The sequence below is a fragment of the Eumetopias jubatus genome, unplaced genomic scaffold (genome assembly GCF_037043125.1).
Source record: "Eumetopias jubatus isolate StellerSeaLion01/CBP00866 unplaced genomic scaffold, mEumJub1_p1.0 scaffold_86, whole genome shotgun sequence".
Lineage (NCBI taxonomy): Eukaryota > Metazoa > Chordata > Mammalia > Carnivora > Otariidae > Eumetopias > Eumetopias jubatus.
The window spans coordinates 583,272-606,812 of NW_028274892.1; the positions used below are offsets into that span (position 1 = coordinate 583,272).

The window sequence follows — 23,541 nt, forward strand, 5'->3', positions numbered from 1 at the left end:
CTTTCTTTCTATCCCAGGACCCTGGGATCATGACCTGAGCCAAAGGCAGACGCTTAACCAACTGAGCCACGCAGGCGCCCTGATCTCCATTTCTTTAAGGTCAGTTTTTGGAGCTGTATTATTTTCCTTTGAAACTTATTGATACCATGTTTACCTCATTTCTTGTGATCTTTGATATCTGTGCATTTTAGTAATGTGGTTCCTCTTCCAGACTTTACAGGTTTACTTTGCCAGAGATGGTTCATCATATCAGCTCAGTTTGAGTTTCTGCACATGTCTGCTGGTAAAGTCTTCGGGCAGGTGGGGCCTACTCTTAGAGCATAGTTTTGGGATAGACATGGGGACACGGATGTGGGGTGTGTCTCTAATTGACAAAAGTTGGGTAGGACTAGTGGCTTGGTTCCCTACACAAGTGAGGTTGTAGGATAGGTTCTGCATTGCCTGGATTCTGTGGCGCGGCTTCTATGGCCAGGACTGGGTACTATACTCAGTGGGACTATGAATTAGCTGTCATGACATAGCAGGGCAGCAGAAGGGAAACTATGTCCTGTACAGCTCAACATTAGAGGGTCCAAATGAGGCGTGGAGTATGCAGTCAATTTCCTGGTGCGGGGCGGCCACCAGTTTTGCTCTGTACTTGGGTGAGACCACAGGTTGTGCTCTCTTTTCAAGTGCTACTGTACATATGGCTGTTGACTGGGCTACACAGCTTCCCACTTGCTGTCATTAGGTTTCCTTGTAGGACAGGCTGAATGAAGTCTGTATTCACTGATGAGTGGCACTACAAAATAGCTTCCCTCCCCACGCACAGTGGGGGAAGCAGTTCTAAAGCCTGTAGATCTCTTCATTTATCGTCTTAACTCAAGCCACCGGGCATCCCCATTCCCCTGGCTGAGGTGAGCCACTGACTCTGTTCTGCAAATTATTGGTACTACCTCTCAGCTTCTGAGTTCAAGTGCCACTAGGCCACACAGCCACACAGCTTCCAGGAGATGCCAGGCGCCCTGCATGTCAGATGGGACTGGAAGGCACTCTCCACAACAGGTTCGGGTGGTGATTCAGCACCTTTACTGCACAGGGCCAACCAGGCTTTATGGCTGGCAAACTCACTTAAGGATCCATGTCACACAGACCTGCCCCTGACAAGCTCCGTGATTAGAACCCTCCCCCAACATGGCTCTGCAGATGAGCAAAACCACCAGTTGGGAATATTACTTGGGCACTATAGGTATGCATTCAGTCAGCCAAGATCCCTGCGAGCCCCTCTCCCTTCTCCATCACAGTCAGATTCCCTGTGGCTGGGCCCTGTGGACTCCCCTGCACTCTCCATGAGATGAGGTCAGGGTAGTGGCTCCCAAAAAGTGACCCACATGAGGGCGGCAGGGAGAGGGATGGGGCTGGTTGTCCACCCTGGGTTCTTTCTTCCCTCTGGAGGAACCATAGGCTCAGGGAGACCTCTCCTTATGGTGCTGCACTGGCCTGGGGGAGGGGCAATGAGATCAGCATGTAGCCTTTCCTCTGACCCTTCTAAGGCAGTCTGTCTTAGTCTCTGAGGTGCGGAGGGTTGCCCCAGCCTCACCTGCATATTCTAGGATTCTGTCAGTCGTGTCTTGTCCATGAACAGCTGTTGGTGGTTTTTGTGAGAGGGGGGTGAAACTGAGAATGACCTATATTGCCATCTTGGGATATCACTCACTTCCCATCTGTTTGAGGAGCAGCCAAACTCTTTTGCACCGCATTTGCACCATTTTACATTCCCCTAAGCAATTAACAAGAGTTCCGATTTCTCCACATTCTCTCATTTTGCCTAGTGTTTACTACTGTTATTTGGACTAGTGAATATGAACTGGTGTCTCATGATACTGGTTTGCATGTCACTAAAGATTACTAATGTTGAGCTTCATTTCATATGGTTAACTAATGATTACATAGGGTCTTACATATGGGAAACATCTATACAAGTCCTTCTACCTAGTTTTTAATTGTCTTTTTGTTCTTTGTACCTTCTGAATGGTATACCCTGATCAGATACATGATTTAGATTTTTTTTCTATTTTATAGATTACCTTTGCACTTACTAGATAACGTTCTTTGACATAAAGTTTTCAAAATTGGTTGTTTCAGTGCAGGGCCAGACTCCTGGCATTTTCTATGATGTTATTCTTGACTTTTTATTTTTTAACTTGAACCTGAACAGGGTACTCAATTATTAGCTTTCTCCCAGGTTATTCAACTAGAAAATACTCACTCACTTAACTTGCTTATATAGGATCAGATCAACTGCGCCTTTTATTATCAACAACTAGTTCAACAGAAAGACATTCTATATACAAGTGTCTCTTGGTAAGGTCGGATAGGACCAGAGAAATTCACAGTGATGCCATAGACATCAACTACAATCACCTACTTTATGGGGGTGAGGGGGAGTGCTTACAGTGCTCTGGTGGAATAAATTGTTTTTACCAATATCAGAAGGCAATCTCCTCCACCCCTTGCTTATTGAATTGTGTAATAATTAATTAGCTGTGTTTTAAGACCTGAGAAATCAGCTATTTAGAACAATTATCTTTCAGCTTGAATGCTACACGTTAAGTCACATTCAGTATAAAGAACACACAGACACTGTTAAATTAATCATCACATATTTATTCAACCTTAACAGAGTAGATAAAATCAGATTCACATTAGTGAAAAATCTCTACAAAATGTCTTTGAAAAGCAAAATATGGCTGCTTCATCAATTTTGTATCTTCATGAAAGATGTGAGCTGTAAAAATAGAGCAGTTTATTTAGCACTGCATCCTTTTTGGGTTATTGTCAGTTACAGTTTGAGAGGTAGATATTCCTGTTAACACCTGAGAGATGAACTGTGATAAGCAGGTGTGATAAGACAGTTAATACATAATTTAAAAATACTGGTCTCATGACCACAAAATGTACTCCCTACACACATGAAGATGAAATGTCCTATTTTTGTAGAGCCATGTTTTTTTCTACACCTTGGAGTCCACTGACACTACTGATTTTACAACTCCAGAGGGTTCCACCAAGTGGTGTAACAAACATAATTTAACAGACTGCAACATTTAAACTTTTCCTGGGCCAGCTACAAGGCTTTTAAACAGGGCTGACAAACAAAGGTCAGATAGTACATATTTAAGACTTGCTCAACTCAGCAGTTGTAGTATGAAAGCAGGCCTAGCCAATATAGAGCTGGTTTGACAACTCCTGTGTTCCAGAATATAGTATTACTGCACATACTACAAAGTCATTTGGAAGCTTATCCTTGTCATAAGGGCTCCTTTTTTCTTGCTAACCAGAGAAAAAAATCTGAAAGGAAACCAAATGCTTCCCAAACAGAATCCAGATCTTGTCAATGTCTTACATTATTTCACACAATACTATCTAACATTAACCTACTAAACACAAAGCAGTAGAACACATGCTCTGAACCACATCGCTTTCGGCCCAAGATTTACCTTCCACACAAAACAAGTGCCACAAAGAAGTGTGGGAGCCACATAACTACCTTAGTTAAGATGTTAAGACCTTTACATGCAGCTGGGTTCTGCCGCAATATGATCATTAGTATTACTTTTAAGGTAAATTATATTTGTGACACATAACTTTCATTTCCCCTCAAAGTAGTGGGTCTTTGGAGCCTGATGCAGCGGCTTTTAAAAAGTTGTGGAGGGTTGTTGTTTGGTTTTGCTCATCCTGGAGGACTGAGTGTCAAATTTCATGTAAATTTCTTTCCTTTCACCCTCTAGTCATTAATTAATCATGGTCAGTGGTGAAAGATTACAAGTACCTCACACTCCAGACTATCTTACCTACTAGGTGATTTTCACTTTTCAACCCATTTTAGGTTGTAAATGTGATAGGAACACATAAATAAGACTAGCTTTTGAACACTGAAATAACAAAGTAAGGAACAAAATTACAAATTCCAGAAATTTTGCCACTGTAAATGCAGCGGACTAGATAATCAATTTTTTTCTTAAAACATGTGTTCTAAGCTGAAATCAAAGCAGTAGAACTATTTTTAGTGACTCAAGCATGAAACCTGTTTGTCCAATCACTTGCCCGCATTATGCTGTTTTCTTTACAAATGACATCTTCGTATACATATTGTACCACAAACTTGCAGTCATCTCAATTTGCAAGTGATGAAAATATTATTAAAAAACAATCTATATCAAATTTGCTTTGCTTATTTCATACCCCACACTTGACATTTTAACATGGCATTTAAATGAGCTACCGGACAAAACTAATCATCTTTATATTTTCTTTCTTTCCCTCCCTTCCTTTCTCTTTCTCTTTCTTTCTTTCTCTCTTTCTCTCTTTGTCTCTCTCCCTCTTTCTTTTGTATCAATGGACTATAGAGTTTAAATTAGTATTAGTTTCCACATTGGGAAACCATTTACTTATGATAATTACACAAGGGGCAAGATTAAGGCAAAAGAATACACAAAGTGAAAAGCATAAGGCAATGAACTCATGTATTCCAGGGAAGGGGAAGGTAAGGCAGGTGTGCAATACAGCCCTGGAAAGTGTATGCATTAAAACAATGCAAGACTGCTTAACAGCCTCCTGTACCACACAGTCCAAAAGTTCTTGAAAAATACAGATATAATAGAAAAAGTTAAGAACATTCACCACAAAACCAACAGTAACTAACACAGAAAATTATACACAAAATACCATTCAATACAGTGATCACACTTCATGTTAGTCAACTGAATCAGTGCCTGGAAGAGATCATGTAGAGAGGGTCTTTGGAGCTGCGTTTTGTTTCATTCACTCCCTCAAGCTCAGCATCCAGGTAGACCCCTGGATCTTTACTAGAGGAACTCGACAACTCATTCTGAGAAACAAGAGCAGTGCAGGACCGTATTACAGGTGCAGCTAAATCTACATCCACTGCATTGACAGAGACCTGCTGTTTCAGGACTTTCACCTGCTCACTGAGCTCATTTCTTTCCGTTTGGAGAGCTCTACACAGCTTCTCTAACCGTTCCAGTTTTATCTGAAAGGCCCTGTACTCTTTACCGCAGACGGCTTTCTGAGGGGGGAAAGAAAAGCGCAGAATTCATGTAACCATTCTACATGTAAATAGAAATTATATTACTGCATACAAAAAAAGGAAATTAAGAAATCTGTGCTATACTGTAAACTACCTTTTGTCATCTGTTGAACCTCCCTCTATAATGATATTTAAAATATTTATAATTATTCTGTAGCAATGCAAAAAGTTAAATACTCTTCTTTCATATCTCTTTAAAGTAACCAAAATCCACTTTTTGACTGCAAGTATCTATGTCAAATCACTGAAGTATTAACAAAATTCAGGATTTTAATTTAAAATGCTTATTTCTTCGATTTTTCTTCCTTTCCACCATTTTCTAACCCTAATATTTTCTCCCACGAAATGTTATGAGCGACTCCTTATCCAGTTTATGAAAGTGAGAAATTTAGCAAATGGAATATACTTCAGCTTCCTTTACAGCAAACCTTGCAAAAAGTACTTTGCTGCCTTTGGAAGTAAGTCAAGATACAAAATCAACTTAAAAAGTTGTTGGGTTAAAAGTTTGTTCTCTGTCCATAGGCAATTTGAATAAAGTTGTGTTCCTGGAAAAGCTGGGATTCTCAACTTGTGGACTCCTGAACCAGCAACAGGAACATATGCTGGACACTTGTTAGATATGCAAAATTTTAGGCCACACCTCAGATCTAATGAATCAAAAGCGGGGGCACGGTGGGCACAGCATCCTGTTTAACAAGCCTTAGTCTCTATAAGCTAGGTTTGCTGTAGAGGAAAGCAAAATCTCCTTACTTTGTAGGTGTCTATAACACAACCCTGAGGTAATAAGTTGGGGAAATAATTTTGATCCCTCACCTAAGACAACCTAACTTACTACAGGCAAGAGACCATGTAAGGAAACCTCTAGAAGTGTTAGCCTGCCTTACTACTGAAATAAATGAACAGTTATTCATGTAAAGACTTCTCAACTCTTCAGCCTTTTGCAGAAGTACTTTATTATTATTTTCCAATTTGGTACGCCATATTATCATCTTTTTCCAGTTTTTTAATTTTCTTTGTCATCTGTGAATCAACACAATTGTAAGTTTAAATTCTAAGTTGCATTCCCTGACCCACCACGAAAATATCTTATATTGTTCCTCCCCTGCCTCTTTAGTGCACTTGCTTCAACCAGCTGATAGCTGTGCATGTCTTGCTAAAAGTAGCTACGTTTGACTGTTGTTAGCAGAACTAATATAGCAGAAACCCCTACAGTGGTGGCAGCAGGAACCAAAGTAGGTAGGAGTTTCATATAATCAGAAGAACAACAACTTGATCTCCTCAATTTCAGAGGAAGCAGCACATGGAAACTTCAGATACCTCCACGCTCCGAACTCTTTCAGTTAAGAGTGGAGTGCCATTGATTCCAGCCAGAGGTAGCAAGAAATGGGACTACCTTCTCCCTAAATTGTATCAAAAAACGTCCATGACCTCGAGTTTTCTATAGATACAGTACACTAAACTAATTCATCAGATTTCCAGAAAGAGCGATATTCTTAGTCCACAAAGAGATTAAGAATCTAAAACCCTATCAAGTATCAGAAGTAAAGGCCACATAATTCAGGCAAGTGATCAGGAAAATGATACTGGAATTATTAAATCCTTAGCTTTAACCATCCTCACAACTCACAAGACGATTCTATTTCAAGATTGTTATTAAAGATAAAATGGGGGTAAAAATAAGAGTGATCTTAAATTAATGCTACAGGACCCCAATTCTCCGAAATTCAAAATTAGATTCAACTATGCCCATCAATCACCCATCTTTCCAATATTCCTTTAGTGTTGGTCTGCACATCAGCTCTGTTCCAAGCAGGGAAGCTGCATCAGGCACTGTTAAGGGAAACTAGGATAAGCCAGAGGCAACGCCCTGTGCCATAGGTAATTGACCAGAGAAGTCCCACAAGGCAGAGTAGGACAACAGCTGTGGGAGGAGCTCCTGAAAGATCTAAGTTCAGTGTTGCCAACTGGGATCTCTACAGGCATTAGCAACTAGCACAGAGGAATATGTTCCACTCCAGTGAGTTCTCCAGAATGGTAGCAAACTGAGGAGTCCCTGTCCGCTAATACTTTCTCTGTGTGGAGGAGTTTCCCTTCCATTGCAGCACCCAGCTGAAAGGACTGGCAGGCACAACCAATCTGCTGCCTGCTGAATTCTAGGCACCACTGGGTGTTAAAATACCTGAAGGTAGTAACTGGACTACTTAGCATGGCTAAGCACCATTTGAAACACAGCAGTTAGCTTTGTTATTCCCATTCTTAACAATGAAGGAACAGAAAAGTTAAACAACGTGTCCAAGGTCTACCGTAAGTGATGACCAGGACTATTAATCCAAGAAATCTGACTAACGAGCATATGCTCTCAACCATCATGTAAGAGCTAGTAATAGTCGTGCCTGGTATGTACTGGATGGCTACAAAATGTCAGCCTTACTGTTACTCATCCTCTATTGACCATCATTTCTTTTTAAATCCCAATTTTAAAAGGCGGAAATGCCAAGCTAAACCGTTTGCCCCACGGAAGTTACACAATGCAAATAAGAGAACCCAGTTCCAAAGTCCATGCTCCAAACCAAGGTGGCTGTTTATTTATTTGGGGAAGAGGCAGGTAACTTAGCCCACATTCTGAACTGGAATGATCCCAAACATTTTTCTACCCTGAATTTTAACAGTATTTTTAAATTTTATAAGGACGTCTGTCCCTGTATATTGTATGTATAAAGATCAAATTTAAAAGAGCAAGAATACATTCAGCTTACCTAGATCCTCCGAAATCATCTATTTCTACCAAAATATATCATAACTTCCCTTGACCTTGATTTAAAAAAAAATAAATAATGCTCTGTGAAAAGAACTGGGTGGGGATCATCTGAAGTGATTTTTTTAAAACAAAATCTACTTCTAACAATAAGCTGTCTTTAATAAAAGAATTATTTTTAACGATGATAGAATTTTGAGAGCATCAAGCAATCATGAGCAACTTGGGGTAATTTCAAGACAAAATGTCTGAGTATGCCAGGTGAAGACCAGGAAAGACAAAGTTAAAATCATATCAGTTCAATATAAACTCATCCAAATACTAATTATGCTTAAAATGACCTCAGATAAATTTAGTGGTAATATTCTACTTAAAATCATGTAAATACCTTTTCCATTTCCTGCCGGAAGGTTGTAAAGAGTTCATTGCTTTTTGCCATGGTAGTCTAGAATTCTTCAAACTTATCCATATAAAGAGAAAGCTACAGAAAAAAAGTATCAAATATTCTGAGTTCCAGATAAGCGATTTACACTCCCAAAGACTTGCAAAAGAACGTACTATGGTGAAACCTTAGTTACTTGTTATAAGTGCTACAAAGAAGAAGAAATGCTCTGAAACTTCTGAAATCTTGTTGATTTAATCTAACTATAAATATCTGAAATGTCAAGCCTTTACTAGCTGTATTATGTCAATAATGAAAACTAAAAATTTCCTGAAACTATAAACTTCCTATAACTATAATGCTTTATGCACTACCCCCTGTCCATACATTTGAAGAACTTCTGGGGGGGGGGCGGAAATCTTTCTTTTAGATCAGTAGCCTGCATAGTTGTTAGCTTGATACCAAGGTTAAATCTTTCCTTAATGTAGGCAGGAAAATATAACAGAAGGTGAAGAATGGCTTGGTTGGAGGATAAAGAATTCAGTGGGACTGTAGTTGAGAAAAAGGAAAGCTAAATTAAGTTAGAGACACCAATTTTTCTTTTAATGCCCACCCTCAAGAAGTTTTTAAATTGTAGCTGGGAAGACAATGCCAACCGAGCAGCCCAAAGGATACAGCATGCAGACTCCCTTCTTTCTTCCCCTGAGAAAAGGAGTTGCAGTGGAGGGGAGGAACATGCATAGTAGTGGCCAGAAGAGAAAGCTCACATAGGTGAGTGCTGAGCTAGGCCTCAGGATGGGCTGAATTGTTTTACGTAGGCCAGGGGGAGCCCTTTGAAGACCGTCTCCAAATATGAAGGTAATTAATTTTATACAAATATTACATACATATTATACATGGTACATGTTACACAGTGTATGTAACTAATATATGATTATATTATGTTCAAGATGAGGAAAGAGGACCAGAGAAATATAGTGGTTTGCCCAAGAAAAGTTTAGAAAAGAATAAAAAACCATCAGAGGCCCAGAAATAATATAAGTGATATCTTTCCATTTTCATCAGTGCTGTATGAGAACTAATAAACAAAACCACCTGAACACAATGGGGAAGGGATAGGATGTGGTATGATGGAACCGGTCCACCCCGTTATCACATGGAATGGGTCATATGGGAAACAGCATTTAAAAGCAAGTTCTCCTTAATACCCATCACCGGTATTAAGGAGAGCAGGTTCTGCACGGAGCACTGGGTGTTAAACGCAAACAATGAATCATGGAACACTACATCAAAAACTAATGATGTACTGTATGGTGGCTAACATAACATAACATTAAAATAAAATAAAAATAAATAAATAAAATAAAATACATATAAAATAAAATAAAATAAGTAAAATAAAACAATAAAATTAAACTAAAATAAATAAAATTAAATTAAATAATAAAATAAAATAAAAATAATAAAATAAAACAATTAAATTAAATTAAATTAAAATCAAATCAAATCAAACCAAATCAAATCAAATAAAAAAGCAAGTTCTGCCACACATGGGAGGGAGAAACACACTAAAGGGAGTGTTACCGGTAACAGGGTAGACAAGATGATTATAAGATAACCAACTCACTTCCACAGAAAGGGAAGGCAAGGACCAGGCTGAATCAAAACTCAGGAGCGATGTGGAAAATCCTGTGAGCAGTCTGTAGAGGGACACACACTGACAGGGCTTCTGAAGGTGCTGGCCTGCAGTCAGAGCAATGGTGCTGCTCAGGGAGACAAAGGGAGTGTTTGGGCACTTGAGGGAGATAAGAAGTTATGGCAGTCTGGGCATGGTGTGCATATACTGAAGATGGAAGAGGTAGACTGTCCCATCCAAGAGCTCAATGGTGGCTCAAACTGGGTAGTTAGTAAGTGGCAACTACCAACACCCCTGGACGTACATGCCTGCCTTATGGTCAACACACACCAATGTGAGTCTATCCTCAACAAATGCTGGAAACTGACACGTGAGACTGAGTCTTGGAAAGGAGAGCCACATTTAAGGACTGGGACAAGGAAGAGGCAACAGCAAAGGATACAAAGTAATGATCCGATAACACGACCCATAGTGACACAGATGTACAGACAACAGAAGTTGCAATAAGAACAGCCCAACAGAATCAGAGCTGCCTGGGCGCTTGATCACACGCCCTTTGCTGACTGGTACTGGAGAAATTATCAATGATCCCACATTAAAGAACATCTTCCAAAGCTGTATATAGACATTGTATACCTTCTCCACATCAATCCTCTCTGCCTTTTATATGGATTTCCGAGTATATAGGACTAATAAGGAAGGGTTTGAAGTTTCTGGAAGCATGCTAAGCAGAGTCATAACTTATGCTTCATAAGAAGAAAAGACTTCTCATTATCTGATTCCTCTTCAATTTTCACAGTAAGTGGGGCTACTAGCTTTATCACCCATATCACATTAAAAACTGTTCCCAAAGCGATAAAGAGCACTCACAGAAGAGTTGCTCATGAACGTGTGTGCCAGTCTTAATATATGAGTGTATTTTAGAACTAATTAAGAGAGTCCTTATGTTAAACACCATTTAATAAAGTTTTAAAAAGTATGTGATATTTTTTTCAACAACATATAATTTGGTTAAGTAAAAGAATAAATTATATGGATAAATACCTAATTGTTATTGTCTATAAGCACTAGGTAGAGATTAGTAATCTTTCAGAGACGGAAGCACCAACTTTCCTGGACCTTTTCCTGAAGCGATGATGCAGCATCTACTTCCTTTATGCCACATAAAGCAACTACATAAGAAGGTTGAACTCAAAGAATCTGAATTCCTCCTTTAGAAAGTACACAGACACACACTACACACACTCACCTGCAAAGTGAATTTGGCAAGCATATGCCGGTTTTTAAGACTACACATACAACAAGGTATGTATTTTCTGCCTGTTTTATTTTCCCCATAGAACAAAATTCAAAAGCCCTGGAGAAGATAATCTAGGACATTGGAAAGAGGACACTGAAAATAGGCTCACCTGCCATCCAGACTTGCTTGGGACTAGGGAGTTCTTTGAGACACAGGACTCACAGTGCTAGTTTGAGAAAAGTCCTAGTCAATTTACGATGACTTAGTTACCATAAATGAAGAGGAACATTCCAGGAGGTCAAGAGATCTATTTTTCAGTTCTAGCTGGCATTGGCTGGGAACAACAACTCACAAATTCTACTATCCTCTGTTGTCAAGCTACCTGCTGTTTTAATTGTACTTCTTGCTGTTTCATTTCTTCATATTTGTACCTCGATTCTGTTGCTTCTTTTAAGAACTAGGAAACAGAAACATTCTGGCAAAATACTAATAGCAATTACACATGTGGCTGAAACGTCAAATAACCAGATACTTAGGTTTAGTGTTCCCTCTCATTATTTTCACAAGAATCACAGGTCAAGCATCCTATTATATCAGTTGCCAAGTATTTCTATCTTTGATCTGCACCACCTGCTAATACTTTGGAATGTGGGAAGCATCTTTAAACTGCTTAAGGAGAAAAAGTACCCTGGAGGCATAATAGGGTTTATAAAACTCAGGGTTAAAATTGTCATGTTTAGGTGAACGAAATCAGGCAACTACACTTAGAAGCACAAAACAGGACTGGAAACCTTGGCATTATCTAGGTGGTTTAGAAAGCCTTTCCACTCCAAGAGAGACGTAAGATGAGGCAGGTAGAAAGGGAACACACAGAGCAAAGCAGTGAAAACAGGTATCAGTTTCTGCTTACATTTAAAAAAATAAAAGTGGGGAAGAGGAGAGTCTAGTTTTGTACCCGGGTTTTTAAGAAAATTATATAGTAAAAAGTTGTAGAGTAAGCAGTTGTGAAATCCAGTCTTTGAATTTCAGAAGTAAAATGTCACATATATTACAAATAAGGTTTGTAAACCAACCAGAAAGTATAATACATGTAATGTATGTATGTACACGTTTATGTATACATACGTGTACACACACACACACACACACACACACACACATACACACTCTCTTTATACTCCAGGTTGGAAATGGCAACAGTTCCTTCAGAGGTACACCAGGTATCACTATTGCACTGCACTAAAGGTGTCCATGCTTTGGAAAATCCATCTTTCCAAACTCAGACTTAGTATGTGTTGTTCACATCCTGAGGAAGATTCAGGAACTAAGCATTTCATATCATCATTACCTCAGCATCTAGGGTACTTGAATGAAATGTGAAATGCTTGATGAAATAGTCCACAATTTATCTAAGCTAACTTAAGCATATACAGTTTGACCTGTGTATATTACATATGAGATTTCACCATGTTCACAATTTCCACAATTTATCTAAGCTAACTTAAGCATATACAGTTTGACCTGTGTATGTTACATATGAGATTTCACCATGTTCACAATTACTGACACACAAAATAATCTAAGTACATCCTCAGGGGAAAAATGCTGCATGATTAAGGAAATAGGGAATTCTGTTAAATTTTACCAGAAAATTATACCAGAGTTGTTAAACAACCAGCTTGCCTATTTCAAGTTACTCATTTAAGTACATTTAAGAGAAAATGTAACAGGCTATAGGAGACAATAAACTTGATCTGAAATGTAACTGTCTGTAGCTCTTAAGGCCTAATTTGCCAATACCTGCCACAACTGTTGTACCTGGTGACTGTTACCTAAAAATCAAGATAACATTCTACACATGAACAAAATCGCCAACTGCAGGTCTTTCGACTCACTTGGTCTAATTATTTCCAAGTCTATTTCTGTAAGAAAATTTAACCAGAAATAAAAAGCAGACTGTATTCTAAAATTTCTCAATCTTGACAGTAAAAAAACAAATTACATGCCCAGGTCTATGTAAAATATTGAATGAATTTAAGGATTTTAAATATTTTGTTTACAATTGTGCAATAATGTTTTTAGGAAACAGAACTTACAAACTCTCTCTCCCTTTGGTGTTATTCATCTGCTTCCTCTATGAGCTGTGTTGTTTGCTGAAGCCTGGCATCCACAAGCTGTTGCTGCAGTTCCTTATGTTTGAACACTTTATCAATATGCTACAGAAAATATAAAATTTCTCCCGTCACTTAATGAAAAAGGCTATACATTGGTGAGGAGATACAACACAAGTTAACAATAATTTCCTTCCCTGTTCTTTCTGCTCATACCACCATAACTAATAACATTGGGTCTTTCTATCCTTGTGTTTGCAGAAGCATCTATTCATGTCACCTTGCAAACCACTCTGCAGCTGCAGAAATGATTCCCTCTGACTACTAAGCTGAGGCCATTCTTGTTGATGGGGTCTAACCCAATCAATGGCTTTGTAGTTCTTGTTTCTGCTTTACACTGAGAATTAGGCTCAAACTATCAAAACAAACAAACAAACAAACAAACAAACAACAACAACCAAAAAACCCCAGACAGATAAGGAGATCAAACTACGGAACCCATTTATCACACACACAACTCTAGGATACTTTTTCTCCTCATTAAATTTCCCCAAATTTCTTAGAGTAGATAGTAGTAGCATGGTAAGTGGTAGGAATGGCCTGGGGTTGCATCATGGCTCAGTGTATGGCCTTGGACAAATTCTGCTCCTTGATGAATCTCAGCTCCTTTACTGTCCTATATGAAGGACAGCCACACATGTACCTTCTGACGTTATTGTAAAAATCAATACAATGCTTACCGTATTTAATGTGCTTGGTGCCTAACCACATTAGACACTTAGTAAGAGAAGAAGTCATTCCTATTTCCAAACTGGGTTGTTAAGTAGTATTTCTGTATAATAAAGTCATCAGAATATCCTTTACAGATGGAGAAACATTAAAAGTTTTTGTTCAATATTCCATGTGAGAGGAAGAAATGCTAGATAATAATGAGTCATCTAAGTTTTAAGGAGTGCACTAGATTTGTCTAAACAATTTGTAAATTGTTTAGATTATCAAATTATATTCTGACCTCATTTAAAAAAAGGGCAGACGAGAGAAAATTCTAAAACAAAAAGACTTACACGTAGTATGATTTGAACATACACTTTCAAAATGTGCCACACTAATAATGAAATAGGCTGTCATTTGTAACAACCACAGAATGAAGGAAAACTTTAAGAAAATGAGAACTTTATAAAATAAACGTAGTGAAAAGACAATCCACTCTGTAGGCCTGAAAAACAGTTTCTTCAATAAATACACTGCACGGAGAATGAACACAGAGATGGAAACCTGTATTTGAAGAAAGACTTGAGACACAACAACCAATGAAACGTATAAACCTTGTTTGGATCTGATTAAAACAATCTTAAAAAGGCGGTTGGGGAACAGAAAAAGGTGGGTAGTGACAAGGTAGTTGATTAAGTAATTATTATTAAATATTTTGGTGTGAAAATGGTATTGTGTTTCTGCTTCAAGAGAGTCTTGTCCTTTCAAGATATGTTCAAATAGTGCTGAGTGAAGTAATATGACATCTCGGATATGCTTAAACACAGATTTGCTGTTAAAAGATGAATGAACGAGAATAGTTAGGAAAATGCTCAAAATCCTAACTATGTTTTCAAAGGCTGTAAATAACTCCGTAAGTTAAAACAATCTAAAATTTGAAGTACAATTGGATAAAGGCCATAGAAATTGTTGCTGGATTTGTTTGGGGGCTCTTTTGGCGAATAAAATACACCATTTTAAAATTTACCATTTTAGCCATTTTTATTGGTCAGAATGTTTTTGAATTAGCAGTTTTAATCTGTTGTGTGAGGAGTTCAACACACCTAATGCCACATTTTACTACCCTTAAAGCATAGTAAAGGCAGAGGAATGTACCCTCTGGAAAACCCAAAGGCTCTCACCCTGTACACTTGAACTCAGAAAGTAACAAAATTTAATGAGCCTGTTATCACCAATTTCCTCTTAAGCTGGATGCCACGGAACTTCCAGACTAGTTTGTGTAAAATAACTGCACCTGTACAGCTATAGATCATTCCTGTAAACTTACTGTGTGTGACAACCGAGAAGATTGGGTGCTCTGTTAAAAGAAGCTTCTTTTTTTTTTTTTCTCCCAAAAAGTATGGTAGGTAGAATGCAATGGTACTATACCTTGTATCATCATAGATATATGATGGATTACCATGGAAGTCTGAGTTATTGGATATTGGGGTCCAAATATTTATTTACTGGTAGGTTGTGTATGAGAAAAACAATCTGTATGCTAAAACCACAATCTTCTACTATCGCATGGAAAACAAGCACCACTCAACATGTCTTGCAGAAAGTACCTCAAATCCAAATCCAAAGACCCCGGGGTCATCAGTGATGATCCCCAATTAGTCCTTCACAGTGTGCCTAATACTTTCCTAATGAATGCCCGACTACTACCCTGTGTACACAAGTTTTCAAATATTGTCCTGTGACAGTAGTCTTTAGTAATGAATGGTGAAAAGTTTTTCATAACAACAAGATGCTGTCTAAATAAACAAAACGTCTTTACCTCCTCTCTTAATGCATACTGTTCAAGTTTCTTCAGCTTCTCTCCCAGTTCAGTGTTTTCCTGGCAGAGCTTGGCATTGTGTATGTCATGTTGTCCCAGCTGTGCCTGGATTTCATCTAAAGTAAACTGGAAACGTGCAGTTGCTTCTTTACGATGTTCTTCCTCTTCTTGTGCCTGCTGCGTATTTTCTTCCTTATTATCCAAAATAATTTCTGTTACTGGTATGGTATAAAACTCATACATAAACTGCTCACGTTACTGCTATGTCAGTTCATGTAATCCTGCCCCAAGTATTGCTTCTCACCTCCTTCTCCTTATCTATGACCAGAAAACTTTCATTTAAAAACAAACATATTTCCTAAGTAGATAATCAGAGAGAAACAACTGCCCTGCTTACCAAATAAGTGTTTTGCTGACTGTGCAGACCTTACTGCCCAAAGCGCAAGTAAGAAGCTTCTCCACACAGTCATATTCTTCCTCATTATTTTCCCCACTATTCTCCTCACTGGTTTGGCAAAACATCATTCTATATCAGTCTGAAGAGAGATGTCCCATCTAGCAGCCTACTTTCTGAGTCACACTTTCCATTCCCTAAGGGTCAAGGGACACATGGAACCTTTATTTTAAAAGCTTATTCTCCCAGTGCTCATCACAACACGTGCTCTCCTTAACACCCAGCAATGGGTTTTGTACACAACTAATGAATCACTGAACACTACATCACAAAGTAATGATGTACTGTACGGTGGCTAAGTGAACATAATAAAAAAAACAAAAAACAAAAAAACCCTTACTCTCCATCCTTCATAGGATACAAGCACAAAAGAGCTTTACCTAAACAATGATCAGTCTAGTCAAAATGTTAGTTTGAAATAAGGAGGGAAAAAAACCCACTTTCGTTAAATCCAAATTTAAGGCTTCTAAACGGGGCGGGGGGCGGGGGGCAAGCCTCACACTACATAAGGATTCATTTCATGAGTCGTCCTATATTCCAGGGAGTGTGCTGTGACAGAGGTAATTAGAAATCCTACTTAATCAAAATCCTACTCCATTTGTACCTGCTTAGCTACTGTTAGCTAAAAGCAGACACGTTCCCTTTATAGAAGGCAGAGTCCTTCTAGAGTCTCTGTTCTTGTTCCTTCTTCCCTGGTTTGCACAAATTTTGATACCTGTTCCCTCTTCCTTTATGTATAAATATACATATTCTTTATGTATAAAATCATATGCATATATAATACACACATATAACCCTTTTCATATACAAATAATCAAATAATCTATAATCCTATATACAGGACATTAATTTATATATAGGACTACCTGGATTTATATATACTTTTTACATACACACAGGTACATAAAATCAGCCTAGGTATAAGTGCTATTCTGCAGTATTTAGCAACTGAATAGCTGAAGATTGGCAGAGAATACTCAGGCACCCTCACCAATCAGCATCCATAGTGCGGCTCAGCTCTGCAACCTGTTTTTCCTTCTTAAACTCATTCTGATTCAAGTCTGTACCTACCAGTCTCTTCATTTCAGCTAAGCATTTCATTTCTTATCTAAGAAGAGTGTGGTAATCAACTACGTTAATGGTCAGCAGAGTATCTGGCCACCTTGAGCTCCCTACTAAGCAGGAAGGCTATGGACGTAAACATCAATACCATCTCGGTTCCCTGTGATCAAGTATAAGATATACATACTACAGAGCTCTTCCTTGAAGCTGAAACCACGAGTTGGATAGACAGACTCACATACAGCATTAAGCCAGGCAAAAAAGAATAAACAAGTAAGCAAGGTAGTACGTCCTTGAGGACCCCACAAAGTCCTCTGCTCAGGAACCTAACCTATCAGAGAAAGTGTACCTAGGAATATGAACGGGCAGCCATTATTACAACCAAGTTCCAGTACAGCAAGTGAAGCAAGGATTTACTTCGAACACATACACAGTGTTTATAAAATCACCCTAACGATCTCCTGAAAAACAAAAAAGTCAACAAATTAACCTTTAATGTCCTGTTGTGACGCTGAAGTTCCCTGCAAAGAGACTCTAGCTTGTTCCTTGCCAAGACAGCCTTGCTGTGCTCACTCTGCAAGTGAACTTTCTCTTTCACGATCTGGGCTTGTTTCTTCTGCAGAATCTTCATTTGCTTCTGAACATTCCTGCTCTCCTCCAGCTAAAATTAACAAGCACTCCATACGTTTACAAAGTAAAGTAAGAACCTCTGAGTTACAGTTGGCAAAATTGGGGAGGTACCATCATGGAATCTTTCTACTACTCTCTTATTCAGTTGAGACATAAAAAAGGTATGCAAATAATTTAGTGTATGAAGAAAATCAAACCTCAGTGTCTAATTTTTCATGAAAAACAAAGAGAGATCTTTTAGGAAAACTTCTTATGAACGCACACACCATCTGGGTTTGCTTTTCTACAAGAACATACAAAAACTACTTTATTGAAAAAATTAGCAGCTCTTTGTGAGTGAGAAGAAGGCAATTGTAGACAGAGCAAATTATAGGAGTCTTGCTGACACTTCAATAAAGCTTTCATGAAGAAAAAAATGTTGACAAATGTTGATTTATCAAACACTCCTAGAGGTGGGGCACCTGGGTGGCTCAGTTAGTTAAGCATCCGATTCGGTTTCAGCTCAGGTCTAATCTCATGGGTCATGGGATCCAGCCGTGTCTTGCTCAGTGCTCAGCAGGGAGTCTGCTTGAGATTCTCGCTCTCTCCCTCTGCCCCTCCCCCCACATGTTCAGGCAACTCGCTCGCACTCTCTCTCTCTCTCAAACAAATAAATCTTAAAAAAAAAAAAAAAACACTCTTGGAGGCAACATGTTTACAGCTACTAAAAATACTTTCATTGAAATTCCTGCCAGGAAAGAATAGTTTTGCTTTTGAGTCCTACTATGGTCTATGATTACAGCACATTTACACTGGTAATTCATTAACAGACAGAATACAATGAACAAAACAGCAGTAGGGACAGCAGGAACAGTTACTTTAAATGTAAATAGACTAAATTCTCTAATCAAAAGACACAGAGTGGCTGAATGGATTTAAAAAAACAAGACAGACTAGCCATTTGCTGCCTAGAAGAGCCTCACTTCAACAATAAGAATGCACAGGACTGAAAATGAGGGGATGGAAAAAATTGTACATGCAAATGGAAACCAAAAGAGCTGGGGTAACTACACTTATTTCAGACAAAACAGATTTCAAAGCAAACTCCACTGAGACAAGAAGGAAGATCACCCAAACAGAAAATCAATCTATGGATTAAAAAAGGTTAGACCAAAAGGATATAACAAAACTGCACCAGAGACACCCCACCCAAAAGCAGAATACACATTCTTCTGAAGTGCACCTGCAACATTCTCCAGGAGAGGTCTTATGATAGGCCCCAAAGCCCATTTTGAGGACACTGAAATCGTATCATCCTTTTTCAAACAATATGGTACGGAACAGGAAATCAATATCAAGGGGGGGGAGGGGAAAATACACAAATGTGTGGAGATTAAACATCACATACTGAAAAACCAATGGATCAATGAAGAAATCAAAAGAAATTAAAAAAGATCTTCTGACAAATTAAAGTGGATAAACAACTTACCAAAATGGGATGCAGCAAAAACATTTCTAACAGTGATGTTCTTAGTAATAAATGCCTCCATCAAAACACAGAGCCCAAATGAAGAACCACCTAAATTTATACCTCAAGGAACTAAAAAACAAACAAACAAACAAAAAAGAATAAACAAAACCCAAAATTAGTAGAAGTAAGGAAATAGCACAGATCAGGTGGAATAAAAGCAATAGAGGCTAAAAAGGCAATAGAAAACCTCAGTGACTAAGCTGATTTAAAAATAATAATAATAAAATTGACAAATCTTTAGCCACAGTTACCAAGAAAACAACAGGACTCAAAATCAGAAACGAAGGAGGAGACATAAAAACAAATACCCCAGAAATACAAAGGATCATAAGAGATTATCACACACAATTATAGATCAACAAATTGGACGATCTAGAAGAAATTGATAAATTCCTAGATACAAATAACCTATGAGCAGAATCATGAAGATATAGAAAATACGAACACACAAATTACAAGTAAGGAGATTAACTCAGTAATCAACAACTTCCCCACAAACTAAGGTTTAGGACCCAAGGGCCTCACCAGGGAATTCTACCAAACTTTTAAGAATTAACACCCCACCTCAATCTCTTCCAAGAAAAAACTGAAGAGGAGGGAACACTTCTGATCTCATTTTCACGAGGCCAGCACTATGCTGACAGCAAAACCGGACCCAAGGACAAGACGGGAAAGTAAATTATAGGCCAGTATCCCTGAGCAGCATAGATGCAAAAACCTTCAACAATATATTAGCAAATCAAATTCAACAATACAGTAAAATGATCAGACACCACGATCAAGTGGGATTTATCCCAGGAATACAAGAATGGTTCCACATTCACAAATCAATCAATATGATATACTACAACAAAAAAAAAATAAAGGACAAAAACCATAGGATCATCATAGTACATGCAGAAAAACCAACATCCATTTATGATAAAAACTCTTGATAAAGTGGGTTGGGAGGAAACACACCTCATCACAATAAAGGCCATATGTGATAAGCCCACACTTAACATCACAGTCCATGGTGAAAAGCCAAGGGGGCTCTGTGTGCCTCAGTAGGTTAAGCATCCAACTTCTGATTTTGGCTCAGGTCATGATCTTAGGGTCTTGAGATCAAACCCTCTGATGGGCTCTACCCTCAGCATAGAGTACTGGAGATCCTTTCTCTCCGTCTCCCTCTCCCCCTCTCTTCCCTGTCTCTATAAATAAATCAGTGCTTTCCTGATCTTTAAGATCAGGAAAAAGACAAAGATACCCACTCTCACCACTTTAATTCAACATAGTATCAGAAATCTTAGCCACGGGGTGCCTGAGTGGCTCAGTCGGTTAAGCGCCGGCCTTCCTCTCCGGTCCTGATCCTGGGGTCCTGGGATCGAGCCCTGTGTCAGGCAGGGAGCTTACTTCTCCCTTTACCTCTGCTACTTCCCCTGTTTGTGCTCCCTCACTCTCTGTCAAATAAATACATAAAATCTTAAAAAGAAAGAAAAGAAATCCTAGCCAAGCAATTCAACAAGAAAAAATAGTAATAAAATAATTCAAATTGGAAAGGAAGAAAGTGTCTCTAACTAATTGCAGATGACACGATATGTATGTAGAGAAAACCCTTACAACTCGACGAAAAAACTGTTAGAATGGATATATGAATCAGTAAAGTTAAAGAATATAAAATTAATATGCAGAGATCAGCTGTGTTTTTCTCTACACAGCAACAAAGGGAGTACCAGAAAGAGAAATTGGGAAAACAATCCCTTATAAGATTACACTAATAAAATACTTCAGAATAAATTTAACCAAGAGGATGAAAGACCTGTACTGAAAACTATAAGATATTGATGAAAAAAAAAAAAAAAAGAGGAGTGCCTGGGTGGCTCAGTTGTTAAGCGTCTGCCTTCGGCTCGGGTCATGATCCCAGGGTCCTGGGATCTAGCCCCGCATCGGGTTCCCTGCTCAGTGGGAAGCCTGCTTCTCCCTCTCCCACTCCCCGCTGCATGTGTTCCCTCTCTCGCTTTGTCTCTCTCTGTCAAATAAATAAATAATAATAATAAATGAGTAATATACAAATAAATGTAAAGCAATTCCATGCTCATGGGTTGGAAGAATTATCATTCTAAGATGTTCATACTACCCCAGGCAATCTACTAATTCATGCAGTCTGTATCCAAACTGTAATGGCATTTTGCACAGAAACAGAACTGTCCTACATGAGGCTCAGAACCACAGAACCACCATGGTGATTAGTATGGACGTTTCTTGGAAAGTTAAAAATAGGAGTACCATATTCCACCTGTGAGTACTTTTGTGAAGGAAATGAAGGTACAAACTCAAACGTATATGTGCACCGAAGCTTTATTTACATTAGCCACACATAAAAACCACCTGTGTCGACTGACTGATGAATGGATAAAGAAGTCATACACTCACAGAAAGGGGAAGGGGCATATTATTCAGCTATAAAAATGGAATGGAATGCTGCCACTTGCAACAACATGGATGGGCCTTGAGGACATTATGCTAAGTGAAGTAAGTCAGGCAGAGAAAAATAAATACCTTGTGACCTGACTTATATGTGGATCCTAAAACAAAAACAAAAGAAATTCTGGTGGTGGCCAGAAGCAGGGTTGGTGGGGGAGCCAAGAATGGGTCAATGTGGTCAAAAGGTACAAACTTCCAGTTATAAGTAAGTCCTGAAGATGTAATGTATTATATTGTGACTGTAACTAACACTGCACTGTATATTGGAAAGTTGGCAAGGCAGAAGATCTTAAAAGTTCTCATCACAAGAAAAATAAAATTTGTAAATAATGTGTGTTGATGGACGTTAATTAGACTTATTGTGATCATTTTCGATCATATACAAATGTTAATCATTATGCTGTACAACTGAAACTAATAAATGTCATGCCATTTATATCTCAATAAAAAATGTAAGTAAATAAATGGGCAAGCAAATGCATGAGCCTACTACACACTGTCCACAAGAGACTCACTTACCATCCAAAATACACATAGGTAGAGTAAATAGGTAAGAAAAAGACATTACACACAAAGAGAACCAAAAGACAAATGGGGTGGCTATACTAGTGTCAGGATATTGTTAAGATGGCAACATTACCAAAGTGATCTACAGATTCAGTGAAATCCCTATCAAGTTTCCAATGGTGTGGGCTTTTTTGTTTTGTTTTGGTTTGGTTTTTGGTTTTTCACAAAAGTACAAAAATCCACCCTAAACATGTGGAATCTCAAGGGACAAGAATAGCCAAATACTGAAAAAGAACAGTTGAATATCTCACCACTTCCTGACTTTAAAACTTCTGCAAAGCTATACTAATCAAAATAGTGTGGACTGGAATAAAGGCAAACATGCAGATCAATGGAATAAACAGTACAGAAATAGTTTTTCAAGTACATGGTAAATGATTTTCAACGAGGCTGCCAAGACCATTCAATGGGGGAAAACCTGTGTCTTCAACAAAAGATGCTGGGGAAATAATATCCAAAAAGAATGAAATTAAAGTTTGCAGATGACATAGGAAATCGTAAAGACTCCAGCAAAAAAAACTACTATGGGTCATAAACTAATTCAGCAAAGTGGCAGGATACAACATTAATGCCCAGAAATAGGTAGTGTTCCTATGCACTAATAACAAAGTAGCAGAAAGAGAAATTAAAGAAACATACCATTTATAATTGTACCAAATAAATAAATTAATTCAACAACCCTATGAATAAAGTTAACACTGAGCTGAAACATCTATACTCTATAACAAACACTTATGGAATGAATTCAGGATGACACAAGCAAATGGTAAGATATTTCATGCTTGTGGATTTGAAGAATACTGTTAAAATCTCCACATTATCCAAAGCATTCCACACATTTAATGCAATCTGTATCAAAATGCCAATAGCATTTTTCACAAAACTAGAGCAAATGAAACTAAAATTTGTGTGGGACCACAAAAGACCCTGAATGGTCAAAGAAATACGGATAAAAATGAATGAAACTGGAGATAAGATGTTACCGGACTTCAAGAAATAATGCAAACCTGTAGTATTCAAAACAGCATGGTACTGGCACAAAAACAGACACACAGATCAATGGAACAGAACAGAAAACCCTGAAAGGTACCCCAAGGTATATGGTCAACTGA

The 23,541-nt window shown here is 38.3% G+C and overlaps 1 pseudogene; it reads right to left on the bottom strand.

Annotated features, from left to right (window-relative positions):
• Nucleotides 1-4,764: 4,764 nt before the first annotated feature.
• The window catches only part of LOC148161721 (gamma-taxilin-like), a 37,143-nt pseudogene continuing 18,366 nt past the window's right edge, over nt 4,765-23,541 (bottom strand).